The sequence below is a fragment of the Pygoscelis adeliae genome, unplaced genomic scaffold (genome assembly GCF_000699105.1).
Source record: "Pygoscelis adeliae isolate BGI_AS28 unplaced genomic scaffold, ASM69910v1 Scaffold91, whole genome shotgun sequence".
Classification (NCBI taxonomy): domain Eukaryota; kingdom Metazoa; phylum Chordata; class Aves; order Sphenisciformes; family Spheniscidae; genus Pygoscelis; species Pygoscelis adeliae.
The window spans coordinates 1,094,684-1,110,589 of NW_008824196.1; positions in this window are offsets into that span (position 1 = coordinate 1,094,684).

Genomic DNA, 15,906 nt, shown 5'->3' on the forward strand with positions numbered 1-15,906 from the left:
ATCATCAGCAAAGGTGATAGGCACTCTTGACAGCCTGGGGAAAAGATTTTACACATCTCAGAAAGATCCTACGTTACCTCCCATCCCAGAGACATGTGTCATGCTCTGTTTGCCAGTATGAGATTTAACTATCACTACTGTAAACACTGGTTTTGTGAAGACTGATTTTCAATTAAATGCTTAATAGTATACATACGTTGGCTAGTGAAACCTAATGAAAGCAGAAATAAAAGCAGGGTGAAACAGCTAAACACATGGAAACCTGCCCGAGAAGATGTGTGCCCATATGAGCTGAAAGCAGGGCCAGGTGAGATGAATGCCACACTGTGAGCCACTGCTGCCAACAAACGCTGTGTGACGGCACCCGCAGAAGCTCTTGTTAAGAGACATTGCATAAAGAAGTGTGGTTTATTGAGTGTATGAAATCAAAGACAAAAAAAATGTCTGGTATATTCACTGGCAAGAAAAGAACAGCGGGAGTCCCAGAGAGAAGAATCTGTGTGCTTTTTTACTACTGACTTTTTTACTATCAATACTGAATTACAGAAAGGATCCTCAGTAAGAGCTTAGCTCTCTGGCTGCTCAATAAAATGCATCTTTAACTAACCAGGGCTAAAATTCACAAGAGAAGTTGAGGCAACAGAGCCATATTTTCCTCTCCTTACAGCAATCTGACTGTATTGAGAACATAGCCTAATGTCTTTCTATAATCCAGCAAACTCCTGTAGATAAATTCCTTCTTTTCTATAATTGAACAGTCTTCAGGGAGCGTCACTATTTATGCACAGAAAAGGTACTGATTTAGACAGCAATTTCCAGCAAGCTTTTCACATGCCATTCTGTCAGCAATCTTCATCCCAGGATGAAGAAACATTTCCAATGGTTTTGAAGTTTTGGAAGGTCCACTGAGATTTCCAAGACAGGTTACAAAATGAAGGATCTACTCACCGTCTTTAACATCCATTTTCAGCTGACAGTGATATGATTTAATGCCTAGGATATCTGGGTTTTTAGTTTAGTTTATTTTAATTTAGTTTAGTTTATTACAGCAATAGGTTGCTAGCTTTATAATCTATGGATACAGATAGGATGGCTGTATCTGGCCTTCTTAAGTCACAGCTCATCATCTTTGGTCTCAACAGCGAATGCCTGTGTAATAGACCAACAGGTTCCTATTAACACATCAAAGTTTCCTATTCAACCATCTCATGTTAGGAAACTCAGATGTCCTCTCCAAGGTCATAAATACCTGGGCAGAAAATCCCAAGCAATACCTCCACATCCGCTGCACAACATTCCCTTAAAACTCCCTTGCTACATCCCCTTTCCCAGCGCTTCGTCCAGCCTTGCAAGTAAATGCCAGGTCTCTCCTGCTGCATCTGTGAGCCAACTCATCTTGGGCCCTCCTTTCCCCTCTCTCTTTCATCCCCTAGCTTTTCTGAAGGTTTTTGCATAATAAACTCATCTTGAAATAGTGTTTCTGGCCACCTTGAGCACAGAGCAAACAGCAAAATGGCTGAGCAGCTCCCTTTGTCGTTCCCATTCAGCTGAGAGGGGAAACCCTGGCTGAGCAGCTAGCTCCCAGCCACTGAACCAGACAAGCTTCATGTAGAAGTGATGGATACCCCCCACAGGCTTTCTCTGAGAAATGTTTTACCGGCTAGGTATCTATCTGGAAAATCTCCTGAATGGATAAATATTCTTGGGGTTTTATTTGGCTGATGCGCTTGCAGAAAATGTTGTAGTACTAATGCTCGAGCCCATTTGCTTCCTACAGATACTTGATAGTAGAATTTCTTCTTTACAGTTTCTATTCTGCCTGATGTCTGCGTATAACAGGCTCAGTGTCATACAAAGTGCTGCGTCAATAATACCAGTGCAACTACACAGGTCCTGGCACCAAGCAAGCGGCAGGGCAGCTCTCCCAGGGCAAGCAGCCAGGCGGGGATGAAGCCAGCGGCTGTGAACCTGACCTTTTGCCTGAGGGGGACAGAAACATGGCTTTGTCAAAATGCCACGTGTCATCCTCCGAGCCATCAAAATAGCATTAAAATAAAATTCCTTACGACATACCGAGGTAAGGGAATTGAATGGCCACACGGCATGCCTTTACACAAGGAAGAAAAAAACAAACCAGCCTGAAGACCTTGAAAGCTCGCTAGTACATTAATAGGTGTCAAGGAGATCTTTCTGGTTTAGTCTTTGACAAGTTGCCATTTTCTACATTCCTCAAGCAGCTAAAAACTAGATAGTTATCTGTGTATGTTTCCAAGTTCTTAAAACGCCAGGCGAAGGAATTTTTGCATATTTTCCTATAGTGTGGATCTTAGAAGCCGATATTGGTAAAACAATGACACCTTGTGGCACAGAAGAGCAATCAAACCCATACAGCCACACAGTTTTAGATAAAGCATCGCCAATAAATAGATTACATTCCCCAGAACTATTTTGAATTATTGATGAGCTAAGTTTTCAGCTACCGGTTTTTTCTTAGATCTTTAACCTAAAATTGTTCTTGATGTTTATAATCTTTGTAAGCATCTTTCCAATGTTGGGAATAATTTAGACAATGGTTATTCAAGAATAGCAAATCTCTAAGTTAGTTCTGTAATTATTCTTGCAATGAAGAAATAAACATTTTCACTTATTTAATATATTCATATTATTAAAAAAGCACACAGCATACTTGTTCATCTTTTCAATCTTCCTGACCTTACACTTCAGGCAACCAGGTGCTTTAAATTGCATTGGCAGGAGAAATATTATGCAGAATTGCTAACAAGAAAGATGTGATGCCTGTTAGTTTTATGCAGGTTAAAGGGAAGACTCCAGATGTCCAGAGTTTTCTCAGCAAGGAGGAATTTCTATTATTATTATTATTTTACCAAGGCATAACTGAATGGAACAGATGTGGTGCAATGTCATTTTAGAGCTCTGGTTAGATTTTGGAAGGTTTGAAAACAGTGACTTTATATCAACTGTATTAACTCAAAAAGACAGGAGAGCTAATGATTTGAAGACAGCTCTTCCTTTAATTTGTGGATCTGTTCAAATCAGAAAGCATTAATGAGTGTAAGTGGATGAGAATTCATAGGAAACAAAAAAGACCCCAAGATTGTAGCAGCCTCTCATGTAAAATATTTCAAGTTTTATACAGTTGATAATTACTGTCCCATCTACTGAGTGCCAGCTTTCAGTATCAGCGCTAATTGCTGACCTTAACAGTGTCTTCTCTGACCTCCATTTAGACGAGGTATACTGCAAATTATTGGGATTTTGAGTGAATGATGATCTGATTAACATGACTGGTGAGCTATTCCTGGTATTACATTATGCAACTAAAACATTATGCCTCCATTCATATATTTTATAACTGTCTAAAAATTAAGATCTTTTTGTCAGCATAATAACATTGCTGGGACAGCAGTCCTCAGTTCCAAGGGTATTCTGGGGACAAGAATGAAGCCCACAATGTTATATAAAAAGCACATCATAGTCAAAGAAGCGATATACAGGAACAAGGTATATTTGGTGCCTCTGTCATTTATCACTGGGAAGTTTCAAATCTTGACACCCTTTTTGCAGCAAGAGGTGATTTTTTTCCAACCTGATGGCAACAAACTATATGTTTTACATTGGCATAGCGAAAATTACAAAATAAATCTTAACTAGCATTCACCTCAAGCATTAGACAACAAACAAGTCAAATATACCAGCAATGGCATATGACTAATAGTGCACTTATATAAAATGCGATGCCAGGAAAATCACTTCTCCTCTTGTAAAAGAGCCTGTACTAGCCAATTATTGCAAAATCTAATGATGCATTAAGTGATTGCTGCTGTGGGCAGTGCACATCCAAAAAATCACAGAGCTTGTCTAATCACAGGGTGGCATTAAACCAAAAATACCACCATCGCGCAGTGCTCAGGACCGCAGTACAGGCCTTGGCATGTGCTCAGCCACGTCTCCCGCCTTTCAAACTTCATAGCCTGCCATGGGGCATCCTACACCTAATCATCAACGTGGGCCCAGTAGGTAGAGCGTTGCTGGGACATTTCTTGTCTGATAGGAGCGGTACTGCTGGTCAGTGGGGCAAAGATGTGACAATTTACACCTCCCATTTTCAGTCCCTGTAAACTTGCTCCACAGACAGAGACTCAACCAGTCCTCAGTTATAGCTCTGCTTTGCCAGCTCTCATGTAGGTGAAGAAGAGCCAAGGGCAAGTTCATCACAGCCAAGCCTCTTCTCACCTCCTGCTTATTTATGCCCAGTCTCACCCCACCTGCATCCCAGCTCGCCCGGGTGCTGGAATATTTCTTGCATCCAGCAATACTACAAAGCTCACAGGTAAGAGAATTTTCCCACGATCATCATACATGGGCTTTATTGCCATTTTGTAGCACCCTGTATCTTGGGTCTTTAAGTTGTGTATGTTGTGTATTCATCTTGGTTTACACCAGGTCACTGACTTCAGTGAAGATTTCTGGGTTTGCACTTGCAGTAGAAACAATGGAGCTCAACTGTCTGCATGCCTGCATTTAAGAGAACACAAAAATGCTGGAAAATGACAGAAAATAACAGTTACTATGCTTATGCACAGTAAACCAGCCAGGCAACTCCAAAAAAGAGATGCGCAATGCCTCTTTCTTACAGTGGCACGGAGATAGAATATATGTGTCCTGATCTGAAGAGCAAATGAGATGTTTTTACTTTCTTGCTGTCTCAATGAGTCATTAGAGAAAGTGAGTTGATGAACATTAATTTCTACATCAGAAAAAAACTAAATGAGTCTTCCTTTCTTCCTTTGCTCTCACCTTCTGTTTGTAAAGTCCTAGGAGTGAATAAAAACTGGCATTTTCACAGCTCACAAATGAGAATTAACTGTCCCTGTTGTGAGTTTGGAGATTAATTTAGCCTCCCTTTGGCCCCGCTGTGAACTACATCTGTGGTATTTTTAATGTTTTACCACCTTAAAAACAAGAGTAGATAAAGAAATCCTGAATCTTCTAAAATCCCTAAAATATATTTTTTTCCCATTTCTGAGAACTACCCAAATCCCTCTGTTTCTTCTGACATTTTCCTTCCTTGGGTTACCTATCTTTTGATTTGCAGACGCTTCAATCCTGAGGGTAGCGCTTCACCACACAAACCTGGGGTTCAGGGAGGTCTGGTTTTGGAAATATCTGGAAGCTGAAAGCTTCAGGCATCAGTAAGACTGTGTGTCATCTGCTCAGAAAGCCTCCAAAATCTGTCTGCCTAGTAAAACCCCTTTGAGAAGTAATGGCATTTTAACATAAGCAATGTGTGAACTGCATGTCAGGATGATGATGCGCCCTTTCACCAGCCTTTTACAATTCATTTGATACAGCTCCTGCTAAATGTTGAATCCTAACGAAAAATAATGAAATCTTTCCTCTCCATGGGTTGCCTGGCACTAATATTTGAACTAGAATTAAGAGCTGCTAGAGCTCAGAAATCCTCCCATCAAAATACAGCCACAGGAAAAGCTCTGGAAAATTATCCTGGGTGGAATTAGCATCTGGCAGATAACCAGATGGCACGGGCTCAGATTTCCCATCTTGAAGTGGGACAGAGAAATTGTTCAAAATGTAATGAGCACTTTTTTTTCTCCTCCTTTTCCACACCCTTACATTCAACCACTCATTCCTGTTTACGCACTCGCCTTGCCTGCCACACCAAGCCGACCACAGAGCATGTGCTGGTTGAACACCCTTCTGCTGGTGGCAAAATAAGTAATATTGTGAGTCACTCGGCCCTTGTTGAGGTGAAACCAGTAAGAAACAAAGGTGGGTACACTGCTGAAGAGATTGGAAATGTGGACTAGGGCAGCTGGCGGAGGTACTGCCTGAACCCCCACGTAGCGTCTGCAGCACTGAAGCTGGGCTGGCTTCTCCGGGTTTGAAATGGCAACAGAGGAGATTTGGTTTTTCTGGCCTCTTTCTTCCTCTATTTTTCTGTTCTACACGTCAAAAACAAGTTTTGAAAATGGCTTACACTTGGCAAGTGTAATGCTAGCTTCTTTGCTCGGAGCCGTCGTTTCAGACTCTCTGCAGACTCAGAGAGATAAGAAAATACTGGTTATGATCACATCCAATTTAAAACTTTCCTTCACAACCATTTTGTACAAAAAATTACTTTGTCAATTAGCTAGCTGTAATTCTTGCATGATCACATCAGAGGCTAAGACGTGTTCCTGTGTCTCTAGGTCTACGTTCACTTCAACCATTCGCTGCTCGTTTTCAAACATTTATTTTAGCCTCAGTCAAACTTGCACATTTATTGATAAATAAATCATAGCAGCATGCCCATTCCTGTACTTTGCCAACTTGTGCATAATTAAAAGATATGTCAAATTCACGCGGCTCTTTGGGAGGAAGAGAGGTTTGTTTTAAAACTGTGATCCATCTGAGACTACAGCTCCTGAAGGAAATTGCTTTGAATCAGATCTTACAATCAGGACACGTCTAAGCCAAGAAATATTCCATCCTTAAAACCGTGTTATGCAATGTGTTTCAACTACAGGAGCTGCGGACTAACATTACCACTGCACAGGTCAATTTAGCTAATATGTTCTTAAATGCATTATGGTTTAAACCTTATAAAAATAATTTAAAACCAAATTGCTTGAACCATGAAAACTAATACTTTTTTAGCTATGTATTTTCACTACACTAAATATAACCACAATATTAAATCAGTCTGTTAATGTGAGGAAGACTATTTACATATTTCCTCAAAATTAGTCATTTGGCTCTCAAACTAAATTGTGGCTGTTGCATATATTAATGCTAAAATCCCTTAAATATATTTCTTCCATTTCTGAGAAGTACCCAAATACTTCTGCTTCTTATTAATATTAATGCCCTTTGTTCAACGTGTTCACCAGGCACAAAAATTAAAACATCAAATATAGAAATCCCCCAAACCTGAATAAAACCAAACTGGTTTAAATACTCTTATGAAAAGACTTTTCATTTTGCCTTGCTCAACCTTCAATCTTTCGCAGACTAAATGCTCACTAGTTCTCCAGTCACTCATAAAATGGAAAAGTTAAATAACTTTGGCTGCTTTGCTTTTGTATTTCTTTTAATGATTGTTATTTAGATTTTTACACAGAACTCAGTCACTTAATGTCTTGTGTGCAATGATACCTCAACCACTGCAACAGTGTGTATACTGAATTAAAACTTGATCCAAAACTAGCTTTTTTGATGCAAATTTGGGCTTTTTTTACTGACAGGTGAAGCAGGTGTATAGCAGGTGAAGACTCACTCTACAGCTTATAGACACCAAATGCAATGAAAAGGAAGCAGAAGAGGTTGAACAAATGAGATGTGTCCATTGGACCTACCGATCTTTCAAAGTTCATTCATGCTGTTTAGCTTCTGCACTATGACTTCATATTTAGCACCATATTTTCCATTCATAGATTTCTTAACATATAGTTGTTCACTAGTAATTAAAATCTTCATGAAAATAAAGCTTTTATTGAGAATTTGTTTATTTCAGGGCTAATATCTAGCTACTAGAAGACGAAAAACTAACTCCAAAAGTTCCTCTTTGCTCAGCTTTAAAATTACCTTACACTGGCTGTGCTTGATCCTTTTTATTTTAGTTTTCTGCAAACATCAGTGTTTTTTCACACAAATATTTGTGGAAAGCAAGTTGTATGTTCCTATGTTCAACCATCCCCATAAGAAAGAACACAACAGGTATGATACAGGACACTGCTTAGGACAGTTTCGAAAACCCCAAAGCCCTGGATAGTTAAATCGCTCTCCATTTACCCCAGCCTCGCATGCCTGTATCACTGAAGACATGGAGTGGGCTCATTGAGTTTAAGGTGTTGTTGAAGCTGGAGAGCCCAGAGGGGGAAGCATCTGCTCCTGGAGCAGCCCAGTCACGGCTACGGGAATTCCTTTCCTTTGGGTGGAAGGGGCAGGGGAAAATTAATCCTAAACTCTGCATCCAACAAATAAATCTTGACTCTAATTTGTTTCCTTCTAGGAAAGGTGTTTCGCACGAGGCTTGTGCAGCCAGGAGAGGTTTGAAATTTTCTAAACTTGCCTAATCCAACCTAGCTGCTACCTCTTTCTGAGTGATTTGATGTCCTGGTAGCTTATGGAAAGCCTCCAATCAGGGCAAGAAATCAATACTATCTGACTCCATTTATACGGCCGATCAGCATGCACAGCTTGAATTTCAGCTGAGCGCTCACAGTGAGCTGTTCAGAGTCAATTCACAAAGGCCAATAGGAATTCATTAAGATATATTTTCAAAGGAATAAATGTAAGAAAATAACATTATTCTCCCTGGATTTTCTGCAAGCATAAACAGAAACAGGAACCGTCAAGCTAATTTTTTATGGTGATTATGGGATACATTTTTATTGGTTCAGGTACTGAATACTGTCAAAGAAAATGTGTCTGCACTTCTCTAAAAACCCTTTACTCAAATAATACAACTCAAAGGTCTAATCTTCAGAGATTATTTTACTCCTTGCTTGTACGCTTGCAGTAGATAAAAAATTCAGCTTCTGTCTCTCATTTCACTTGCAATATTTGTTTCAAAATTCACCTGGGTCTGAATCAAAAGCTATGCAAGGTGTACACACAGTTTATTGTACAGACTCATCTGTGAATAAATAATCATAATCAAATAAAATATTTCTCATGCTTTCAAGCATCCTTTGCACATCAGCTTAACAATTAGTCTAGCTGTTTGTAAATCATGGTAGAGTTTATATTTTCCCTCATAAGAATGGAAGATAAATTCCACATGTAAGACTGAAAAGTTCAAGAAGAGACTTTTTGCTTAATCTGCATGTGGAGGGGTTCTGATGGCAACTTGCTAGGGTTCTTTTTCCAACTGTGTTTCTTTTGCATGACTTAAATATCACTCGCTTTTAGTTTCACTTGAGGATTTGAGCCTGTTTTCATTTCTGTGATTAGGCACAAAAAATGCTTAGTGGTTATTTCCCACCCACAAAGTCTTTTTATTCCCCAAGGTGCTATGGATCAGTCCGAGTTCCTACTTGTTTCTGTAGGTCTTCTGTTTCTAGAGAGCATTTTTGAACAGTGTCCTGGTTTCGGCAGGGATAGAGTTAATTTCCTTCTTAGTAGCTGGTATAGTGCTGTGTTTTGGATTTAGGACCAGAACAAAGTTGATAACACACCGATGTTTTAGTTGTTGCTAGGTAGTGCTTACACTAGGCAAGGACTTTTCAGCTTCCCATGCTCTGCCGACTGGGAGGGCTGCAGGTGCACAGGGGGCTGGGAGGGGGCACAGCCAGGACAGCTGACCCAAACTGGCCCAAGGGACATTCCATACCATGTGACATCATGCTCGGTATATAAAGCTGGGGGAAGAAGAAGGAAGGGAGGGACATTTGGAGTGATGGCGTTTGTTTTCCCAAGCACCCATTACGTGTGACGGAGCCCTGCTTTCCTGGAGATGGCTGAACAGCTGCCTGCCCACGGGAAGTAGTGAATGAATTCCTGGTTTTGCTTTGCTTGCGTGCGCGGCTTTTGCTTTACCTATTAAACTGTCTTTGTCTCAACCCACGAGTTTTCTCACTTTTACCCTTCTGATTCTCTCCCCCATCCCACTGGGGGGGAGTGAGCGAGCGGCTGCGTGGGGCTCAGTTGCCGGCTCGGGTTAAACCACGACAAAGAGTTAACTCCACTTTGAAGAAATGAGAAGCTTTCCAGACGACTTTACATTCATCAAAATATGTCATGCTAGGTGTAGTAGGCCTTTCTTCTGTTAATTTACAGACAAACTGAATGAGGATACAAAATTGATTCAAATTAGTTCTAACGATGTGCGTCAGGAAGACTTCAAAATTAAGCCTTAGGTCAAGACATGGAGAAGGAACAGTACTAAATATGGCTTCAAAATATTGTTCATCTATACAGCTTCTCTGGAGCTTATATAAAAATGCATCCAGCTACAGATTCAGACCAGGGAGAAAAAAAGGCAAGATTCAGTAACTTCTACGTGCTTTCTGCCTACAGTGCTGCATACCTATTCTTTTCCCTTAGAGCTCGCAGCTCAAAGGCAAGGAACTATCTTGTTTTCCTTCTTCAGTATCTATATAAGGTGTTTGTTAAGGTAGGGAGCAACCATGGCTTCTAGTTTTATTAAAACTCAGAAGTACTCAGCAGCATATCTGTTCCCTTTACAAGGCTTGCCATACAAGAAACAGCAAAATTATGATCTTTCTTTCTGTCAAAGATACTGATCTTTATTTATCAAGTGCTGTGAAATCTCAAAATTAGGTTAACTCATCTGTCTGAACAATGAAAGAATACAGTGTCAAAGAGTCTTCAGTTCTCTCTACCTTACAAGCAAATTCAATTCTTCCTTTTGCAAATGGATCTGGACACAGTGCTTTTCATTTTGTTGCCTCCAGACTGCATTGCTACAGCTGTCTATAACGTAGAAATGAAGACAAATACAAAATCTATGCTTTGAATAAATCTGTTCCTTCAAAGGCTGCAAAACAGCATGCAGTCACAGCAGGCAGTAAGGACCATGTTTGTGCTGGATTAGGTTCCATGAAATTGGATACCAAGGCCTCTGTGGTAGCATGCCTTTAATCAGTACAAGCTGCTCTGAAGCATTTTTTGTTTGTTTGTTTGTTTCTCCGTCCCCCACTCCCACTGTCGGCTGAAATCTAGAGACCTTATTTTCAAAAGCATTCATATTTCTGGCTCCCACTACAGGAGATGCAAGCAATGCTACAGCTGGGGGGGGGGGGCCAAGGCAGGTCACCCAGGCCAGAGTGAGATAATTGAGAAGCGGAGAAGTCAGGCATGGTATGTAGTACACGTAAAAGAAATGTAACTAATTCCAAGTTGTTAAAAATAGTCTCCAGGGCATTCTGCCTAGGAAAAGCTTTCCCATCAGCATGACTGTTCTCTTTTAAGTGCGAGTAAGGAATGAGAAACGGCTAGTTATTTCTGTTCTCTTCTCCATCTTCATTTTCAAGAAGAAGAGGAGGAGAGACCCAGGAAAAGGAGGCTGGCATGAAAGTTGCCAGCTCTCCCTGTCCACATGGGAGTTAGGAGTCAGCTATCAGGGCTAGGCACACTTCCATTGTCAAAACATTGCTCAGATCCAAAAATCCATTTAAACTTTGCAGAAAATCCCCATCCCAGGATATCAAGTTTTTTCCACATAATATTAGTATACTTCTCAACTGCATTCCTTTCTCTTTATTATTATTTCACTCTGTAAAACAAACTTGAAATACCAATATAAAATTGAAAGTAGGACTTCACATCCTAGGTAGCTCAGGAGAATCTTGGCACGATATCATGACCTCTTTACTCTACTTGCTGTAAGTCTCTCTGATATTTGGTCTCCACAGTAGAAAAATCTCTAGAGAAATCTCTAGAGGAAATACTGAATGGTGGTAATCTGCATTTTAGCCAAAACGTGGAAGCTGTATGTAAGGAATGACAAGTTACATCAGAACCTTTACATCTCTTAATTTCTATTTTCTCCCGTTCTCTTATTATCTGTGGAATGACCACTCCATTTATAAAAGTTAGTATGTATCTGGAGCCTCTAGACACTTCCTTCAGCTCTTAGCTGTCTCAAGGAATTATGTCTTTAAAATTGATACTACTTATATAGCTGCCTTTCCTTGCAGATTTACATTGTGCATCCTGGATCAAAGTGCTTCCTGGGCCTCTCGGGTTTCTCTTTTATTCAGCACTTCCAGTCTCTCTCTTTGCACTCTTTCTCCTCATCTGAATGCAACTTTTTAAGCTCTTCTCTCCTCATACCTCTCGATTCCTGTGATCTGAACCCATCAGTCTTTTTCTCTAATTTCATTCTAGTTTCACTTTTTTCTCTCCACAGTCTCATCCCTGCCTACGGCTCCCGTAGTAATTATTCACGCAACCCCTTTACTATACGTTTCACCACAATGTTCAGCAGCCCTGGTCAGCTCTCCGGGGCTGTTTTCACCAAACATTGGTCCTCCTCTGATCTCCCCCTGTTTGTATTTTTCCAATCTAGTCACCGCCTGGGCTTCTTTCCCACTTGCCCCTAGCCAACAGTACCACGACCTTTTCTATGGCCACCCAGTTCTTCCAGTTCAATGACATTTTTTCATCTTGAGAGATCTCCTTCCTACCCTCTTCCCTTTCTCTTATGAGCATAATTGTTGATTTTCCCTGTGCTTCAGTCATGACTCCTGTCTTCCTAGATAAATGACCCTACTTTTGTAACTCAGTTGACCACAGCTCCAGACACTTTCACATTTTTTACTTGCCATCACACTTTTTCCTATTTACCCCTCCATTTTTTTCTTCATTAAAGAACTGTTGAGCACCCCAAATTAAAATTACATTTCAACCTTTCAATTCCAGGACACTATACCTTTACTTGCTCTCCTTGTTTTCCTACAATTTTGCCTCCTTTTTAATTTGATCTCCTGTCTGTCTCCATGGCTTCATGTCCCCAGTATCATTTCTTTTGCATTTCTCCTGAACTCCTCTGCATCTTTACCTTCACAGTACAAAGATGTTTTATTCTCTTCTGTCTAAACAACAATAAAAAATCCCCCTTCAATTCTATTTATTTTCCCAACAAATACATCTTTTGCTTCTCCTTTTACCTTAAGTTTATTCCGCATGCCATTTACAATAGCTGTCCATCAGCAGATACAGATGGCTCTCGTCCAGGTTCTCAGCTTCTGCATTCTCAAGCACTACAACATCCTTGACAAATTCAGTCCTGCCTTCCCCACCCCTCTACGAAGATTGTTTTACTAATTCCTTGTTTTGACCGCATCATTCTTCTCTCTTCATTCCTCCATTTCTATTGCACCTCCATGTCATCAAACATGAATAAAAATAAACAGGGTTAGATATCATAGAATCATTAAGGTTGGAAGAGACCATATCCTCACAGCCTAACCCCATCCCAGCTATCAAAAGCAACAGAAATAAATAAATGAATAACAACAACAACAGCAACAACAACAACAACAGATGTATGGAAACATGACACCTCCAAAATTATCAGATTTGGATGTCTCATGTTGGGAACTTCAATCTAAGTAGGAGCACCTGGACAGATATCTTCTCTCCAAGTTACGATCACATCACTGAAGCTACTGTTCATATATTTTGGAGAAATTTTCTTTCTTTGTTTATTAAAGGCTTGCATCTGATGCCCTTACTTAAGCTGAATAATACTTTGTTTCATGACTCAGTTCATTGAGCTAATGACTTGCAAAGAAAAGTGCTATTTAATTGGAGTAAAGATGATACAACTTGCCTATCACAAAACTTGTCTTCTATTTTTTTAATTTGCGTTTTAAAGATCACACATCCTTTTTCCTCTTCTTTTGCTTCACTGCAGTTTAAAATATGTTGGTCACATCTAATAGACAAGGATCAGAGGCTGTATGACTTCATTAGATAAAAGAATATGTATCATGGATTTTTCCAATATGCTGCTGACCATGCTGTGAGCAGAATAAAAAAACAGGTCACCAATGAACTTCATTTCACAGTATACGACAATTGGCATGCAAACTGAATGTAATTTCAAACTGGTTTGTCTTCTTACAACTGCCTTTGATCTTTAAATGCAGTAGAATATTTTGTATACATAAATGGTTCAATAGCCCTTGTAGTGTATGTAATGACAACTTACATCAGATTAATTGACTTTTACACAAGTACCTTAGATATATGATAAAATCATTAGGAAATAATCATGTTCCTGCCTGAAAGGTAATGTATTATTTTACAAAAGGATGAATATTATTTTAATCATTTCAAGTTGATTTAATGAATGTGATTCTAGCAGGTACCATTCTCCTTTGCTCCAGTCTTCAGAAGTATATTACCAGACCCTCTGTTTTCCATAGGGGTCCTCTGAACTATGTGTCCAGTCTGGAATTTTTTTTTTGCAATAGACCATAAGCTAACAGAAATAAAGAAACTTTACTTATTCTAAGAACCGTACGTTGTTCTAATTCGTTCATTTTAATTGGTTTTCCAATGACAAAATTTCTAGCTTCTTTTCTAAGTCTAGCTGGTCAAGGCCTGAATTAAAAGAAGGAAGAAGAAAAAAAAAAGCTACCTTAGGGCTGCTCAGTATATCATCATTGATTCAATTGTCTAACGTACTTGTGATAGCCTCATTTCAAAGAAGAGCACATTAAAAGTTGCCAAGGCCAAAGGGGTATATCCAAAGGGAAAAGTAAAACAAGAAGAAAATGGCAAGACCAGAGGAAATAAAATTAAATTAAATAAGTGCTCACAGATCAAGGCTGCTAAGAGAAGTTGATAAAGCAAATGTTTACTAAGAGCTGGTAGCCTCATTGGATTTAAAACTATAAACTTGTCTCTATAGGTTTTAGAACATAGTTTGAAGCAAAACAACAGTAGGTGTGTGAATTAAAAATAACCTCCCCTAGTTCTTTTTTCTACTAATAAATACCTCTCTACCGTTCCACCCAATCTTAGCCTCATACCTGTCTGTTATGAACTGTGCAGCTTCATATGAAATTGAATGTCTTAATAGCAATTTGAGTTGCATACGTCCAAATAATTTGCATATGGCCTTGAGTGTACAGTTTTTGTGACATGGGCTGGAATAGGTCTGGATAAAGTTTGACTACTGTGAGGCTGAAGCTGGGGAGGTCCAAATTCTCTGCAGAAGCAAGGTGAAGCATTTATAATACATGCATGGAGTAGTGAAGATAAGGGGCTGCAGTAGTGATATGTGCAGCATCTGGTAAACGTGAGCTGTGAATATTAGAGAGAAGTTGTCCTGAGCCATGGTTATGTCAAGTATGGAAATTTCTCCTTGAGTTCAGAAGATGCTAAGATGTCTGGAAGATGGGTAAGTGTCATCTGGGAAGACGCACTGGAAGCAAGAACCTGGAATTTCTCTAGGATCATGAACCTAGTTATAAAGAAGAGGATTTGGAGACACTGGATGTCTATCCAAAAAGCAGGATAATAAGAGTCAGAATATGCTGGAGAGAATGTGGAAGTAATGCTGATTAAGTCCACATGAGTTTTCGTCTCACCAGCTGTTTGCATCTGCCAGCTCAACCTGCCTCTCGGCTGCTGCTGCCTGTTCCTTCCCTATTTATTATTAAACCCATCTCTCAGTTTGGGAGCCATAGACAACGAGCGTCATGCCACTTCTCAGGAATATACCATGAATCTTGTGGCAATTGATGGGGTTTTTTTTTATGAAAGGTTCAGGATTGCTGGGACTAAGAACCGCAGCCATCAGTATTTCCCAACAGTTGAGATTGCTAAGGCGGCAAAGCACGTTGAGGGAAAGGGGCTGTGCACACGGGGCAGGGTAGCCAAAACGAAGGACAGTGCTTGAGGAGAGCATGCACAGAGCAAGGGGGTCCCCACAAGGACTTCCAGTGACGCACACAGACAAGGGAGGACACAGCACCCCGGGAGGCCTCTCTGCTAGACGTGCTTGAGTGAGCCAATAGCACAGGGGCTCAGTACCAAAAACTGTCTGTGGTCTGTGAACACCAAAGGGATGTTAGCTGCCAAATGCTGCCAAAATAAGGAATCTTTGGTTCATTTCTTACAGTAGTTAGAAGTTAGGGATGGATGCTTCTACATGTGCAGTTTAAATGTTTCTCATCTGTGAAGCAGCAAAAATTAATCTTTCAGGCACAGTAAGAGCTGTTACCCCCTCCGCTAGCTCCTGATTCACTTTTCTTTCCCAAGGATGGATGCAAAATCAGGAGTCACTTTTGAAACTCTGCTACATACATTCTGATGCTAAACAATTAATTCACATTGATTTGTGATTGCCTAGATCCTCTCAGGATCAGTTGCTGGTCTTTTCTGGGTTGCTATTTGGAAAATGTC